At 35.2% G+C, this 5,708-nt stretch overlaps 2 pseudogenes; both read left to right on the top strand.

The window, feature by feature from the left end:
• The first annotated feature begins 3,268 nt into the window (after positions 1–3,268).
• On the top strand, positions 3,269–3,424 carry LOC130903185 (5.8S ribosomal RNA; annotated as a pseudogene).
• A 684-nt stretch (positions 3,425–4,108) lies between these two features.
• The window catches only part of LOC130903152 (large subunit ribosomal RNA), an 8,239-nt pseudogene continuing 6,639 nt past the window's right edge, over positions 4,109–5,708 (top strand).

Below are 5,708 nucleotides of genomic sequence, written 5' to 3'. Positions count from 1 at the left end.
CGACTATCTTTGTCAGAAATCGTAGATTCACTTCCATTGAAGACCATTGAGGTCGATTATCACTTTGTGTGGATTGAAAATTTTCAAAGTCTATCTTCCTAATTGGAAGTCGAATTTCGACATTTCTTATATATTTGAGTGAGTTTGCATCTAACTTTGTCAGATATCATCGATTAACATCCATTGAAGCCCATTGAGGTCGATTGTCACTTTGTGTTGATTGAAAATTTTCAAAGTCTATCTTCCTAATTTGAAGTCGAATCTCAACATTTTTCATATATTTGAGTGAGTTTGCAACTAACTTAGTCAGCAATCGTCGATTTATTTCCATTGAAGCCCATTGAGGTCTACTGTCACTTTGTGTTAATTGAAAATTTTCAAAGTCTATCTTCCTAATTTGAAGTCGAATCTCATCAATTCTTATATATTTGAGTGAGTTTGCAACTAACTTAGTCAGCAATCGTCGATTTATTTCCATTGAAGCCCATTGAGGTCTATTGTCACTTTGTGTTAATTGAAAATTTTCAAAGTCTATCTTCCTAATTTGAAGTCGAATCTCATCAATTCTTATATATTTGAGTGAGTTTGCAACTAACTTTGTCAGAAATCGTAGATTCACTTCCATTGAAGCCCATTGAGGTCGATTGTCACTTTGTGTGGATTGAAAATTTTCAAAGTCTCTTTTCGTAATTTGAAGTCGAATTTCAACATTTCTTATATATTTGAGTAAGTTTGCATCTAACTTTGTCAGATATCGTCGGTTAACATCCATTGAAGCCCATTGAGGTCGATTGTTACTTTGTGTTGATTGAAAATTTTCAAAGTCTATCTTCCAAATTTGAAGTCGAATCTCAACATTTTTCATATATTTGAGTGAGTTTGCGACTATCTTTGTCAGAAATCGTAGATTCACTTCCATTGAAGACCATTGAGGTCGATTATCACTTTGTGTGGATTGAAAATTTTCAAAGTCTATCTTCCTAATTGGAAGTCGAATTTCGACATTTCTTATATATTTGAGTGAGTTTGCATCTAACTTTGTCAGATATCATCGATTAACATCCATTGAAGCCCATTGAGGTCGATTGTCACTTTGTGTTGATTGAAAATTTTCAAAGTCTATCTTCCTAATTTGAAGTCGAATCTCAACATTTTTCATATATTTGAGTGAGTTTGCAACTAACTTAGTCAGCAATCGTCGATTTATTTCCATTGAAGCCCATTGAGGTCTACTGTCACTTTGTGTTAATTGAAAATTTTCAAAGTCTATCTTCCTAATTTGAAGTCGAATCTCATCAATTCTTATATATTTGAGTGAGTTTGCAACTAACTTTGTCAGAAATCGTAGATTCACTTCCATTGAAGCCAATTGAGGTCGATTGTCACTTTGTGTGGATTGAAAATTTTCAAAGTAATTTGAAGTCGAATTTCAACATTTCTTATATATTTGAGTAAGTTTGCATCTAACTTTGTCAGATATCGTCGGTTAACATCCATTGAAGCCCACTGATATCGATTGTCACTTTGTGTTGATTGAGAATTTTCAAAGTCTATCTTCCTAATTTGAAGTCGAATCTCAACATTTTTCATATATTTGAGTGAGTTTGCGACTATCTTTGTCAGAAATCGTAGATTCACTTCCATTGAAGACCATTGAGGTCGATTATCACTTTGTGTGGATTGAAAATTTTCAAAGTCTATCTTCCTAATTGGAAGTCGAATTTCGACATTTCTTATATATTTGAGTGAGTTTGCATCTAACTTTGTCAGATATCATCGATTAACATCCATTGAAGCCCATTGAGGTCGATTGTCACTTTGTGTTGATTGAAAATTTTCAAAGTGTATCTTCCTAATTTGAAGTCGAATTTCAACATTTCTCATTTATTTGAGTGAGTGTGCATCTAACATTGTCAGATATCGTCGGTTAACATCCATTGAAGCCCATTGAGGTCGATTGTCACTTCGTGTGGATTGAAAATTTTCAAAGTCTATCTTCGGAAAGATGACCAAACTTGATCATTTAGAGGAAGTAAAAGTCGTAACAAGGTTTCCGTAGGTGAACCTGCGGAAGGATCAATACAGAGTATTTGTTCGTTTTTAAACAAAAAAAAAACGAAATCAAGTCTGTATTAATTGTAAAAGAAAATTTTCTTCTACAAAATTATCGAACTCTTCACAAGAAATTTATATATGTTATAAATTATATATATATATATATATATATATATATATATATATATATATATATATATATATATATATATTATAGATGTATATATATTGAAATCTTTTTTTTTACAAAATTCGAACAAGTTTCGAATAAAATTTGAAAAAAAAAGACAAATATAATTCATACGTCTATAAAAATATATTTACATATATAAATTTTTCCAATAAAAATATAACGAAAAATTTTTATCATAGATTATAGAAGGCGTCGACGACGATGACGACACAACAATAACAACATATGTATTATTATATATTATAACGATTGACGGAACGATCATTAACAAAATTTCTTGTTAACTAAAAACGTTCTGATAAAGAATCGTTATTATAATAAACGAAAAATATATAGTTTATTGAAACGTCGTCTGTTTTCGTGTGTGTCTATATTTTTATGGATAAATTTTATTTCGTTTATTATATTATTACCTAAGTTTTTTATCGTTTGAAGGTAATACAAGAAAATATCGACAAGATTATATGTGATGATTATATGTTATTGAGACATTTTCATCCGGGTACCTAAACGAAACTTAAGCACATGTCGATTCTATCGATATGTATAAAAATTCGTTTTAGAAATAATATTTTATGTATTATTTCGAAGGTGTTCGAAGATTTACGCCCGACCGTCGAAATTTGTATAAAACTTTCAAGATAAAAAAAAACTGTAATAATAAAGAGGAATATATCGTGCGAGATATCTGTCTATGCGCGCCTCGTTTGTAATAAAACATGTGCAGCGGTTAAAATTTTACAGATATATCAGAGTACGATATTATAATTTCTCTAAAAGTTTCGAATAATTACCATTTATTATAATATATATATATATATATATATATATATATATATATATATATATATATATATAATATATATATATATATATATATATATATATATATATAAAAAATGTCGTTATATAAATTTTCTATACGCGTATAAGATATTATAATAATATTATTAATTTAATAATCAAATATTAAAAATACGACGAATAGAATATGAGAAAACGACATAATAATAAAATGATTACCCTGAACGGTGAATCACTTGGCTCGTGGGTCGATGAAGTACGCAGCTAATTGCGCGTCAACTTGTGAACTGCAGGACACATGAACATCGACATTTCGAACGCACATTGCGGTCCTCGGATACTCGTTCCCGGACCACTCCTGACTGAGGGTCGTATCAATTTAAAAGACTGCTTAGAATTTAAAATTTTTCTATTTATTAAAGAAAAATAATGCCTAAGCGTGTTGGATGTGAAACAATAACGCACACTAATTAAGAAAAAACACATGCACATACAAACTTGGGCGTATTTTTTTTTGTATTTGTGCGGCATCCTAAAGTGCGAAAAGCAGCGTAAATTTTTATAGAAAAAGTTACGCAATTTTTGAACACAACCCGCTATACCATAAATTAATCGTGTATTTATATGAAATACATAAAATTTGTTTGGTAGAGAGTTATATTTATATATAATATATATATATATATTATACATATATACGACGTATATATAGTCGATAAATAAGTGTGTGTATATATAATATATTTAAAAAATGATAACGCGGTCGTCGTGTCCGAGAGAAATAATAAAGTTTCGAAGACTGGACGTCTGACCAGTGTTTTATTTATCTCACTTATACACACGGTATATCGACAAAATATATGAATTATATATATTAAAAATATTATATATGTATAAAGGCTGGTGGTGTGTTGCTGCTGCTGCTGCCGACTCTTTAAATAAAAACAAATAATGTTATATTTCATATGAGAGATGATATTATTAAACACACGTTTTTTTTTATGATAGTTTGGCGAATTGTATTTAAATATTATACGAGATATATATATAATATATCGACCTCAGAGCAGGTGAGATTACCCGCTGAATTTAAGCATATTACTAAGCGGAGGAAAAGAAACTAACTAGGATTCCCTCAGTAGCTGCGAGCGAACAGGGAAAAGCCCAGCACCGAATCCCGTGGTCGATATCGGCCACCGGGAAATGTGGTGTTAGGGAGGATCCGTTTATCACGAGATCGTGCGGCGCGTCCAAGTCCTTCTTGAACGGGGCCACAGCCCATAGAGGGTGCCAGGCCCGTAGCGACCGTTGCCGATTGCGTGAGGATCTCTCCTGAGAGTCGGGTTGCTTGAGAGTGCAGCCCTAAGTGGGTGGTAAACTCCATCTAAGGCTAAATATGACCACGAGACCGATAGCGAACAAGTACCGTGAGGGAAAGTTGAAAAGCACTTTGAAGAGAGAGTTCAAGAGTACCTGAAACCGTTCAGGGGTAAACCTGAGAAACCCGAAAGGTCGAAAGAGGAAATTCATTCGCGTTTCGATAATTGAAGTTGAACGTTTGTATGACGGATATTGTTTGTGTTTCGGCATATTACAATAAATCGCGTTTTACGTTTTTCTAATCGATATCGAACGCGTGCACTTTTCCTCTAGTAGGACGTCGTGATCCGTTGGGTGTCTGTCTAAGACTCGAGGTGGTAGACCACTTGATTTTATTCGAATTCATGGGGACCCTCGATGTTCCGACAGACTCGCTCGACGGTAGAAATATGGCGCGGGGCCGCTAGATTAATTAGCGTTCGGCCCGTAGCAAGAGCGTTTCGTGTTTGACGGTAATCGGACATAATGCCGATTCTGTCCCGGAACGACTGTTGGTTACGGTGTTCTCGAACAGACCTCGTTTTGAAACGCCGATCAACGACGCTATCGATTTGGGTAATTTCAGGACCCGTCTTGAAACACGGACCAAGGAGTCTAGCATGTGCGCGAGTCATTGGGAAATAACTAAACCTAAAGGCGTAATGAAAGTAAAGGTTTACCTCGCGTAGACCAAGGGAGGATAAGCGATTTGCAAATAAAAATTGTAAACGCTTCGCACTCCCGGGGCGTCTCGTTCTCATTACGAGAAGAGGCGCACCAAGAGCGTACACGCTGGGACCCGAAAGATGGTGAACTATGCCTGGTCAGGACGAAGTCAGGGGAAACCCTGATGGAGGTCCGTAGCGATTCTGACGTGCAAATCGATCGTCGGAACTGGGTATAGGGGCGAAAGACTAATCGAACCATCTAGTAGCTGGTTCCCTCCGAAGTTTCCCTCAGGATAGCTGGCGCTCGTAGCGTACGAGTTTCATCCGGTAAAGCGAATGATTAGAGGCATTGGGGTCGAAACGACCTCAACCTATTCTCAAACTTTAAATGGGTGAGATCTCCGGCTTGCTCGAACTTATGAAGCCGCGAGACTCGAATCAGAGTGCCAAGTGGACCATTTTTGGTAAGCAGAACTGGCGCTGTGGGATGAACCAAACGTCGAGTTAAAGCGCCAAAATCGACGCTTATGGGATACCATGAAAGGCGTTGGTAACTTAAGACAGCAGGACGGTGGCCATGGAAGTCGGAATCCGCCAAGGAGTGTGTAACAACTCACCTGCCGAAGTTA

Source organism: Diorhabda carinulata, unplaced genomic scaffold (assembly GCF_026250575.1).
Source record: "Diorhabda carinulata isolate Delta unplaced genomic scaffold, icDioCari1.1 Dcau_14, whole genome shotgun sequence".
In the NCBI taxonomy this organism is placed as follows: Eukaryota; Metazoa; Arthropoda; class Insecta; order Coleoptera; family Chrysomelidae; genus Diorhabda; species Diorhabda carinulata.
Note: the sequence above shows the minus strand (reverse complement) of the source record. Positions and strands in the feature narration are given on the sequence as shown.